Raw genomic sequence first — 10,526 nt, forward strand, 5'->3', positions numbered from 1 at the left:
GGGGTAGCAAGCTGAGTGCCTTGGGCTCTCCAGAAAACAGCTGTTCTTGGCCAGCCCTGGGCTGCATGTTACAGGACTTCTTTCTAGTTCTTGGCTGGCCTCTTTGTTTTTGTCATTTTTTTTCTAAAGAAGAACTTCTAGAAATATAATAAGTTTAAATATAATCTTTCCCTTCCCTCTTCTCTCTTTTCTTATGTAATTTAGGATAGATTGTAACTTGAAATTTTACCTCAACCTCCCAAGTGCTGGGATTATAGTCAGTAGTACCACTGTGGCACTCCTATGCGCCACAGGGCCCTAGAGACATATCTGTCTTGCCATTCATTCATTCATTCAGCTGATAGCTCACTATTATTGAAAGATGATTTTGTCCTGTATTCTGGAATGAATGTTGGACACAAATAAATTTCAAAAAGCTTGTCCACCCTGAAATAGAGACATAAATATGAACAAATAACTGGGTGTGAAATGAATTTTTCAGGCCATAGCATTTTGTCTGTGGAAGCATGCCCCGGAGTAAGCCACAGTTTATGCAAATCTGACAGGATTTTTGAGCTAGCTTCCAAGGGCAGTTGGAGAGAGGGGAACCAGCCACAGAAGTGCTGGATCTGGGGCTTTGGACAGCTGTAGGCTGGCCACTAAGATAAGGAGGGGGGAGTCGATCAAGCATAGCTGGGGAGGCTAGAATGTTGCCTGAGACTTAGGCTTCGACTGAGCAGCTGTGTGGAGGACTCCATATTAAATCTGAGGACTGTGAGTCAGGCTGGATCTGAAACACAGATGTGGCCAGAGAGATTCAAATGTGAAGGATGCCCTCAGAGAGATGTCAGGGTGATGGGCTGGAGGGCTCTTACGAAAAGGGATGGCAAATCAGCTGTTCTAAACACAGATGACGGGCAGCAGAAGTTCCTCAGAATGAAGTTTTTCTAGATCTCTGGCCAAGGGTGTCATGGCACCACAATGACCCATCAAGATAAGAGGGCAATTGTTCCAGGCTCAGAGAAAGTCTGCCCCTGAGAAACACCCATGGTGAGTGATCAGGTGATCTTGAACCGCGGAGCAAGCCCTGCTGGGTCTACCCTTCATCTCTTCAGGATGGTGAACTGCTGCTTTTGGGATGCCGGGGTCCCTGGAGGGCAGGCACACCCAGCTTGCCAGTTGTCTTTTTCATCAGTCTTTGATCACCTAGTTTTTGCCAAGAGCTGGGATTGCAGAACAAAAAAGAGGGAAGGGTTTTCTGCCCTGGTCAACTGGCAGTTCAGTAAATAATAGGTAATTCTAGGAGTGAGGATGTCATTGCTAACCCTGGCACGCAAACACTACTGCACCAGGCGCAATTCTAACTAACTCACTTTGACTGGATGTGGTGGCACATACCCATGTCTTCAGTACTTAAGAGACTGAGGCAGGAGGATGGAGAGTTGGAGGCTACTCTAACTGGCAACACAGAACCCATTTCAAATAACTTTATAGAGAAGCTGTGTTGTTTTCAGAAAAATAGGTAAGAGTTAGAGATCATTCTGTTAAGCGAAACAAGCCAGACTCCGAGAAGCAAGCATATGCTTTCTGTCATATGCTGAAGCTAGGACTAAAAGAAAAAGGAGGGGTTGGAGAGATCCTAAGTTAACAGCACCCATTGCTCTTTCAGAGGGGCTAGGGTTCAGGTCCCAGAACCACATCGAATAGCTCAAAACTGCCTAGAATTCCAGCTCCCAGGGTCCTAACACCCTCTTTTCACTTCTCCCAGAACTTACACACACATGCCCGTACACAAGTTCATACACACATGCCTACAAATACACATATGCATAAAGAGATTTGCACATGGCACATAACATGTATGTGCAGGCAAGATACCTGTACACATAAAATAATAACAAAAGCAATAAGACTTTTTTTTTTAAAAAAAAACAGAAGTTGAATAGATGGATCTATTGGGAAGAAAGTTTTATTCTTGGTAGTTTGATTTTGGCAGGTGGATGGTGCCTCAAACCGCAGAGGGATTCTTTTCAGTATGGCTGTAGTCGCAACGACCTCATACTGTGATTTTGTATGCTGATCCGTAACTCTGCTGTGCTGTCCGCTCAGCTCGGTCCAGGGTATTTTAGTGGGCTGCTCTACTGGTGCACTGGGTGTAGTTGGGGTGGAGCGATGGTTCTTACAGTACTTGGGGTCTCGTGGAAGAGATTAGCAACATGTCCATCGCGCCCACTGTGTCTCATGGCTCTGCTGGATTTGCCTCCGAGTTTCATACTTTCATTGCTAACACGCTTGTGCTTCAAACTCACGGCTTCCAACCGTGGATGCAAGTTCCAAGCTGAAAACATAACTTGAAATTTATAATGCTGTGAAAATAAAGAATGAAAAATAGCTCCAGACCTCAGAACTTCTGTTTTCTTTGTGTTCCGGGGACAATTCACTGTGGTGGGAAGTGGACCAGAGCCCAGAGATTTGTAAACTGAACATGGGCCCAGGAAACAAGAGCAGCTGCTGAAGAGAGTGGGGAGGCCCACTGACACAGCATGTAGTAAAAGTGAAGAAAACTGGCTTAGGGCTTGACCAGCTCCCTTTTCCAGATCATTTCATGGAATTGCTAAGAAAACACATGCCTGGCCCAGCATGTCCTTAACCAATGGCTGAAACTCCACCCAGATCTGATTTTGCTGTAGTCAAGCTCCAGCTCACTTCAGCCGGCAGGTGAAGTTCCATATCCTGGTGCATGTACCACCTTCCAGAATCTGATCTATGGAAAAAGTGGCACGGTCCACGGAGGTCAGAGTGGCTTGACCCACTTACTGGGGCATGCATAGCATGAATGCTTTCAATTTGGGAATTTTTTAAGAGTTTATTTAAAAAATTATGACACTTCCAACTCGAGCCATACAGACTGTCACAAAGCAAACAACAGGAAGATATTCCCTTCCTTGTCCAAGCTCAATCCCCTCACCACCTCAACCACATTCTGTCTCAAGGATAAGCACTGTTAGGAGTGTACAAGCTTTTGTGAATAGAGCATTTAACTTATAATATTAGTATTTTATAATGGAATGTACAAGCGTTCATGAATGCAGTATTCTAACAATAAATTCTAGGTCATATTTTCTTAACTTGCCTTATTTAATTTCATGTTTTCAACAATTATTTCCCATTTTTTCTTTAATATGCCATAGTTTAATTGTTCTTTCCCCTTCTACTATAATTTCCGAATTCTCAGTTATCTATTGCTAGGCACCCTTTGGATGTATGTCCTGTGCACTCGTGTGCTCGGTTCTGTGGGAGCAGAGAATTGCTGAGTCAAGGGAAGGTACATCTGGAGAACTGCCCGGTGCTGCCAGCTCCTTTTCTAAAACTGTGTCTCTTGTTTGTGTCCCCACAAACCAAAACCACAAACATTCCCCTGCCCAAACCTTTGGCATCTGTCCTAAGAATCTTCCTATTCTGAGAAAGTGACATTGTTATTTTAATTTTCAATTACTTGTTCAGTCAGATGACTGTGCATATTTTTATGTTCTAAACCAGGGTTGATTTTTGTTTCCTGGGACATTTGGCAGTACCTGGAGACATGTTGGATCTCGTAATAGGGCAGCCATGGTGGTGGTAGGGATGATGGTGGTGGTGATGGTGGTGATGGTAATGGTGGTAGTGATGGTGGTTACTGGTAATGATGGGGGGATGGTGGTGGTGATGGTGATGGTAATGGTGGTGGTGATGGTGGTGATTGGTAATGATGGGGGGATGGTGGTGGTGATGGTGGTGGTGATGGTGGTGGTGATGGTGGTGATTGGTAATGATGGGGGGATGGTGGTGGTGATGGTGGTGATGGTGGTGATGGTGATGGTAATGGTGGTGGTGATGGTGGTGATTGGCAATGATGGGGGGATGGTGGTGGTGATGGTGGTGGTTGGTAATGATGGGGGGATGGTGGTGGTGATGGTGGTGATGGTGGTGATGGTGATGGTAATGGTGGTGGTGATGGTGGTGATTGGCAATGATGGGGGGATGGTGGTGGTGATGGTGGTGATTGGCAATGATGGGGGGATGGTGGTGGTGATGGTGGTGATTGGCAATGATGGGGGGATGGTGGTGGTGATGGTGGTGGTGATGGTGGTTATTGGTAATGATGGGGGGATGGTGGTGGTGATGGTGATGGTAATGGTGGTGGTGATGGTGGTTATTGGTAATGATGGGGGGATGGTGGTGGTGATGGTGGTTGAAATGCTGTCCCTGTTCTCAAAGTCAAGAGTGTGCAGGTTGAGAGTCATGGCTGTTTAGCCTTTTGCTTATCCTCTGTGAATTACCTGTGAAATTCTTTATCTGAAATTCTTCAACTTTGGAACTCTTTATCATTGGTTTATCATGTATATTACAGAAATCTCCCCCTCTGATGTTTATATTTGTCCTTGATGTACTGGAAAATTAAAAATGTTTAAACTGCTCTTGCCTGGATTGCTTGATGTTGTGCTGTGTGGACTGGACATGCAGGACCCACAGAAAATGACTACTGAACTTGCCTAAAGATGAGATGGTCCTTCAGGGTCCCTGCTTCATGAAGGAGTCTGTTAGACACTCTGCAGGGAATGGAAGAAAATGACTGACAAATTGCCAATATAGGTGGAACTGTCTTTGAAATTTCCTGCTTTATGGAAAAGCATTCTGGATACTATGGACCTGTAGGCTGAAGATAGATGCCCCAATGGTACAGAAGAACTTTGGGTAACTGTCCAGACAGTGAGATGTCTCTGTCAATTCTAGAGTTTTGGAAGTTTCTTCCAATGCACTTTCTGTTTACTTAGGTAATATTATATCCTTCTGGAGTTGAAGAATTTATAGTTCTAGTTTTTCTTAGTTATGATAAGAAATAAATAGATATAAATATTGTAACTATAATTCTTGCTTGATAACTGTTTTGTTATATAGAATTTTACTATGCTAAAATTAAAACCTTCCTTTTTATTTAAAGAGAAAAGGGGAGGTGATGTGGGATTAATAAGAATTAACCAATGGTATTCACAACATGCAGAGGGGAATTCCCACATCACCTCCCCGTTTCAATTGTGGGATTCCCCTCTGTATGCTGTGAATACCATTGGTTATTAAAGAAACTGTCTTGGCCTGTGATAGGGCAAAAGAATAGAGTTAGGCAGGGAAAACTAACTTTATGGAATTCTGGGAGAAAGGAGGTAGAGTCAGAGAGAAGCAATAGAGCTGTTGAAGATAGATGCCAGAACTTTACCCAGGAAGTCACAGCCTCATAGTGATACACAGATTAACAGAAATCAAACAGTGATTTAATTAATACGGTTTCTGTGTGATTATTTTGGGTCTAAGCTGCCGGGTTGGCCGGGAAATGAACTAGCAGCCTCCAGCTACACAAGGGAGTTGACCCTCCCCCTTACCAGCTGCAGCACTCAGGAAAGCGAGCCCTGCACCTTTTCTGGGCTGCCCAGTAGAGCTGACCCTGTTGATGGGGCACAGATGAAAACCTGAGTGTGGGAGATCTGACCCCACCCCTCATCTGCCTTCAGGTGGTGTGGGTGAGGAATAAATGTCTCCCCATCACCTGTGGCAGGTGGGAGAGCTTGCCTTGAGGTCATGATAGCAATAGCTGTCCCTGCCCTTCATCAGTTGCAGTACTGGAGAGAGAGGCCCCTGTACCTCACCTAGGCAGCCTAGGCAACACAAAAGGGCCCTGGTGGTAAAGATGTGGGTGAGCCATCCCCAAGGGTATGAAAGCGGGAGGGCCAGCTCTGTCTCTGTGACAGATGGGGATGTGATGGGGATGTGGGTGTGGATGAGATGGGATGGGATGTGGATGTGATGGGGATGGGATGTGGATGTCATAGAGATGGGGTGTGGATGGGATGGGGATGTGGGTGTGGATGTATGGGGATGGGGTGTGGATGGGATGGGATATGGATGTCATAGGAATGAGATGTGGATGGGATGGGATGTGGATGTCATAGGGATGGGATGTGGATATGATGGGGATGGGGTGTGGATGTGATGGGGATGGGGTGTGGATGGGATGGGGATGGCGTGTGGATGTGATGGGGATGGGGTGTGGATGTGATGGGGATGGCGTGTGGATGTGATGGGGATGTGGGTGTGGATGTGATGGGGATGGGGTGTGGATGTGATGGGGATGTGGGCGTGGATGTGATGGGATGGGGTGTGGATGGGATGGGATGGGGTGTGGATGTCATAGGGATGAGATGTGGATGGGATGGGATGTGGATGTCATAGGGATGAGATGTGGATGGGATGGGGATGGGATGTGGATGTCATAGAGATGGGGTGTGGATGGGATGGGGATGTGATGGTGATGGGATGTGGATGTCATAGAGATGGGGTGTGGATGGGATGGGGATGTGATGGGGATGGGGTGTGGATGGGATGGGATGGGATGGGATGTGGATGTCATAGGGATGGGGTGTGGATGGGATGGGATGGGGATGTCATAGGGATGGGATGTGGATGTGATGGGGATGGGATGTGGATGTGATGGGGATGGGGTGTGGATGTGATGGGATGGGATGGGGATGTGGAGGGCTAGTGTTCCTTTGCAGAGTCTTTGAAGGAAGAGATGGGACATAAAGTACAGTGAAGGACCTTTCTCCAGTTTTGCCACTGACTCTCAATATGGCTTGTGGAAGCAGTTCCCTGTATCAGTTTCATTCTCTGTAAGGATAAAGGACTCAGAGACAGTAAAAATAAGCTCTATAAAGTGGGCACTATCTCTTTTTCTTCCATGTATTTTCCCAAGTCCCTTGCACGTCAATGGATGCTTTCTGATCATTTGTGTGATAGATGGATGGAGGTGAACAAGTGAAAAAATGGATGGGCAGGCATGTCCCTGTGCCTCTTATTCTGCCACATGCAATGAAGGGTATCATTAGGTTTTTAGGTGCAGTAAAGTTCCTCTCAGTTTAGATGCATTTTTATTAGTGTGGCTACACCGGATGCTGGCAGACACTCGGTGTTGCCTCCAGAGAGGAAACCTGTGGGCTAGCTCTGGGATAGGAATTTCTGGGTTCACTGGGGAAGCCAACCCTACCAGTGCTTGTTTGGTGAACTCTGAACCAGCATGCCCAAGAGTGTGGGCTGGCCACACTCTCTCCTGCAGGTCAATGCAGCTCGGTCTACCACAGCTCTGCTTTCCTTCATCGACTTGTATTTATCATGAAATCAACTCGCTGTGAGGGGCCTCAAGGCCTGGGCTTTCTGTAAGGAAATGGGAACAATTAATGGGCTTATCTGATGAAAAGTAATGCCGCTAATGATTTATTAATTATCATGTGACTTATCTTTCTGCTTCTTATTAATCAAAGATGTCGTGTAACTCTGGAACCCTACATGAAGGGAACAGACTAGATGCAGCCTTGTGTGTGTGGATGTGGGCTGGAGCCAGGTGTCCCTCGCTTCTCCTGAACCTGCTCCAGCCCGCTGCAGCCTGTGGGGTCAATCTCCTTGGGCTGCAGACAGGGAAATGAGAGAGGCAAAGAAGATCCTATGTTGGACTGTACGCCATGTGCCAGGAATTGTTCAGAGTACTTCGTGGCCTCTTCTGAGAGCTACAGAAGAGGTGTCGCTGTATTAAAATCTTACATGAGAAAACGGAGGCTCAGAAATGTTAGATAGGTTGCCCAAGCAATGAAGTTAGAAGGGCTGGGATTTGTGCCCGGGTATGTCTGAGGCAGGGGTGGATGCCTTTTAAGGAAGGCTTCAATTAAACCGCAAGAGTGAGGCAGTACTCTGGGCAGAGCTGCACTGAGGTCCAGTAGGCATATTAGAGTCACAGGAGAAGGAAAAGGGTCACATTTCTATCCTTGGTCCTCAAGGCTTTCAATATCTCACAAGTGACACAAGATTCATACCTATGACACAGGGCACACCTGCCTGAGTGATTACTCTTCTCAGGGTTCAGGCTTGTTCCCAGGCTTGTTCTCAGAGCCAGGGATTGCTTCATTAGTGGCAGGGGCTTATAGATTGGAAAGGATTCTATAGATGGGATACTGGTATCCTGGCTAGTTTTAAGTCAGCCTGACACAAGCTAGAGTCATCTGAAAGGAGGGACTCTCAATTGAGAAAATGCCTCCGTAAGACCCAGCTGTAGGGCATTTTCTTAGTGATTGATGGGGGGAGAGCTCAGCCCATTGTGGGTAGTGCTATCCCTGGGCTGATGGGCCTGGGTTCTATAAGAAAGCAGAGTGGCCAAGCCATGGGGAGCAAATCAGTAAGCAGTACCCCTCCATGGTCTCTGCATCAGCTCCCGTCTTCAGGTTCCTGCTTTGTGTTCCTGTCCAGACCTCCTTCAATGAGGGACTCCAATGTGGAATTGTAGGCCAGATAAACTGTTTCCTCCCAACTTGCTTTTGGTCATGGTATTTCATGACAGCAATAGAAACCCTAACTAAGACAGGCTGGTACCTGGATAGTGGGTTATTGCTGTGATAGACCTGACTATATTGTTTTGGGTAAGGTTGTGGAAGAGCTTTGGAACTTTGGGCTAGAAACACATGGAGTGTTGAAAGCTCAGTAGGATGTTCTGTGGAGCTTGGAAGATTAGGATGTTGATAGCTATTCAGACAAAGGAGGCCTGGCTTGTGAAGTTTCAGGAGGAAGCAAAGACTTTATCAGGCCTTTTGTGTGAGGAATCTGTGGTTTCTGGTCAGTTGGAGCTGAAGAATTAACTGTGATTCACAAGAGACCAGAACCTCTAAAATTGAACCCCTGACTTGTGGGACAATGGATGCTGGTTAGCTGGAGCTGACCAATTGACTGTGATTAAGAAGAAGCCAGCATCATTGTGGTCAAATCTTTTGGGAATTGTTCCCTAAGAGTCAGCATCCAGAAACTGTGTTCCAGAGGTGACCCAGGTGGTGTCTGGTGCTGGCAGCCAAACTTGGTAGTGTAAGAGTCACCAGTGGTGCTGGGTTTGAAGGTGTGAGGGGTCACAGAGAACATCTGAGTCCTGGCACTGTGTAGCGGGACTGGAGTCTCTGAAAAGAGGCAGGAGTAGCTATTGGTCAAAGTGCAGCCAGGTGAAGCACAAAGCCCCGTCATTTTGGAGATGCCATTGTTATGGGATGACCACTAAGAAGGGCAGCAATGGAGCTGAGGAGCAAGCTGGAGCCTGGAAGACACGCTCTGTGTATGCTGCAGAGGGCAGAAACAGAGAAGTGACCTACGCCCTCTGGAGGAGCCCAGAAGATAGTGAGTGAACCCCAAATAATTGGACATCGAGTTATTTACAAGTTTGGAGTTTTGTTTTACTATATTCAGCTTGTGACTGTGCCCTGGTACTTCCCTCTTGGAAGTGCCCTCTTTAACTTGGGGTTTTCGTCTCGGGTTTGCTCCACTGCAACTTAAAGCCCAGTTTCGAGGCGGTTTCCTGGCCAAGCTTCGTCTTCGCCGTGGCCCTCAGTGATGCAGATGTACAGAAGCAGATTAACACATGGCGGCTGTCATCAAAGGAGAAGCCAATGAGAAAGCAGAAGAAATCAATGCAAAGGCAGAAGAGGAGTTCAGCATTGAGAAAGGTCGTCTTGTGCAAACCCAAAGACTGAAGATTATGGAATACTATGAGAAGAAAGATTGAGCAGAAAAAAAAATCAAATGTACAATCTGATGAATCAAGCAAGGCTCAAAGTCCTCAAAGCAAGGGATGACTTCATCACTAATCTGCTAAATGAGGTGAAACAGAGACTCAGCAAGGTGGTAAAAGATACAACTCGATACCAAGTGCTGTGGAACGGACTGGTCCTTCAGGGCTTGTGCCAGCTGTTGGAGCCTCGTATTATTGTGCGTTGCAGAAAACAAGATTTCCCTTCAGTGAAGGCTTCAGTACAAAAAGCAATTTCTATGTATAAAATTGCCACCAAAAAAGATGGTGATGTCTAAATTGACCAGGAGGCTTACCTGCCTGAGGAAATAGCTGGTGGAGTTGAAATCTATGATGGGGATTGCGAGATAAATGTTTCCAACACTCTGGAAAGCCAATTGGATCTCCTAGCTCAACAGATGATGCCGGAAGCCCAGGGAGCCTTGTTTGGTGCAAATGCCAGTAGGAGGTTTTGGAACTGAGCCTGGGGAGGTGCAGTTCATCCGAGACTAGTCCTGGAGCAGCAGATATCTGTGTGGCTCCTCTTTCTGTTCCAATACTGGTAATCAGTGGATACCCTCTGCAGCTAATGCCCAGTGTCAACAGAAGAGAGGGCTGCTTGGTGTGGGCAGGAACTCAGCCCCAGCTCCTCTGACACCACAGCTGTGCACTGGTCCTGCAGCAGGACTGGAGGGGTCAGAGAGTGCTGCACATCCCTCACTGAGGACCCATTCTCCCTGCTCCTAGTCTAGACTAGAGTGAGTTGTGCATGTTGTCCCCTGCATTGGGTATCAAGTGCAGGTGGGGCTTGCATTCCTCCAGCAACGCTAGGTTCACTGTGACTGTTTGGGTCTAGTTTTCCTTATCTGTAAACGTGATTTAAAAATCTAAGCCACAAATATTCTTTATTTCTTAAAACAAAAAG

At 46.6% G+C, this 10,526-nt stretch overlaps 1 pseudogene; it reads left to right on the forward strand.

Moving 5' to 3' along the window:
- Positions 1 to 3,960: 3,960 nt before the first annotated feature.
- On the forward strand, positions 3,961 to 10,302 carry LOC142846723 (V-type proton ATPase subunit E 1 pseudogene; annotated as a pseudogene).
- The last annotated feature ends 224 nt before the right edge of the window (positions 10,303 to 10,526 follow it).

The sequence above is a fragment of the Microtus pennsylvanicus genome, chromosome 3, assembly GCF_037038515.1.
Source record: "Microtus pennsylvanicus isolate mMicPen1 chromosome 3, mMicPen1.hap1, whole genome shotgun sequence".
Taxonomy (NCBI): Eukaryota; Metazoa; Chordata; class Mammalia; order Rodentia; family Cricetidae; genus Microtus; species Microtus pennsylvanicus.